Genomic DNA, 1,572 nt, shown 5'->3' on the forward strand with positions numbered 1-1,572 from the left:
GCGCTGCTGCGTGGCGTATTTCCAAACTATACATAGCCAGAACGCAACCATAGGAAACTGCTCGTGTATACTTTGTAATGCTGTTTTTAAGTTTGTTATTACAATATATACACGAATTTTGCGTACTGATCGTGTATACTTTGTAACGCGGATGCTTACTTCTACGTTCCAAACTATACACGATCAGTACGCAAAATATGTATAACTAAATATAGCTACTACACCACTTCCGCTTGAGCGAAATAATAAATAATAAATAAATAGGCAATCAAAGACTTGTACAGCTATATCTATCTACTTTTATTCTTCTTGATTGATTCAGTAAAATATGGAATAATATTAATATTATTAGGTAAGCTTAGAAAAATAAATAGGTAACAGATGTTACCTATGGGTTAGGTTAGGTTCGTGTTTTTTTTAACTTCACAAAAATAGGAGCCCCGCGAAGCGGGGCTCCGTCGCCTCGCAAACGTCTTCTTCTGGACTTATTAGATTCTTACATTTTAGCACTATTGTCAATTGTAAGTCGTGCAGTATAGTCGGGAACGAAGACACAAACATCCTCGATACAAAAAATATACGATCAGTTCGCAACATTATATTATACACAATACACATGCATTTTAATAATAGATTTCAAAACAGCAATACAATAATATAAACGCGAGCAATGGAAAGACGCCTCGCTTACTTCGAAACATACACGATTAGTCCGCATGCGTACTGGCGCTGTATATTTTGGAGCGCTATTCTTACTTACTTCACTACAAAGTATACGCGAGTATTTGCGTACTGCTGTTGTATAGATTGGAAGAACTTTGTAAAAAAGTTATTTCCAATTTATACGTGATTAGTTTCACACCGTTGCGTACTGGCCTTGTATAGTTTGGAAAGACGCTGCTGCGTGGGCACTGTGGGCTAAGTGAATTCTGCTCCCCTGTCGGCTGTCCTGTCACAAATGTTTTTGCCGTTCTGTAGGTCTATCGATGCATAACTATCCGAGGTGATAAAATGACAATTACAAATCTAGGGCACGTCAACGATTTATTTTTCAAGGTGGTGCGTAATATGGAAACTGGAGTGTTGTTTACCTTATAAATCATAGAGACTTTCACTTAACTTTCCAAAAAGGAGCAAAGGGTCAACACTATAATTGTCCATTTTAAGAGTACAGCACCTATTAAGATTTCGGTCTGATTACATTTTAGTACTATTAACGAATGTAATGCCTTTATTATTTATCGTTTATGTTCCTAGGTAGAGCATATTATTGTTAAACGTATCAATTTTATGTGGGGCAGAAACCAGATGTCCTTCGACCGACAGGTGGCCTTCTAGCAGACGTTCACATGGATGCCTAGATTATACCTAACTTATAAGCAATTAAAATAAATAAAATTTAAGTAGACTTTTTTTTAGAAAACGTAGAGTACTGTTTCGCGTACGAAGAGAACGAATAGGTATGTTTTTATCTTACAGAAATTGTCCAATATTAGAATAATTAACAACTTACAAGTACAACTTTGCTTATCGTTTGGAAATTTAATTTTACATCTACACAGCTTGTTTAAA

Source organism: Colias eurytheme, chromosome 21, assembly GCF_061535395.1.
Source record: "Colias eurytheme isolate Ceu_HAF_F1 chromosome 21, ilColEury1 Martin Lab GWU primary, whole genome shotgun sequence".
NCBI classification, from domain to species: domain Eukaryota; kingdom Metazoa; phylum Arthropoda; class Insecta; order Lepidoptera; family Pieridae; genus Colias; species Colias eurytheme.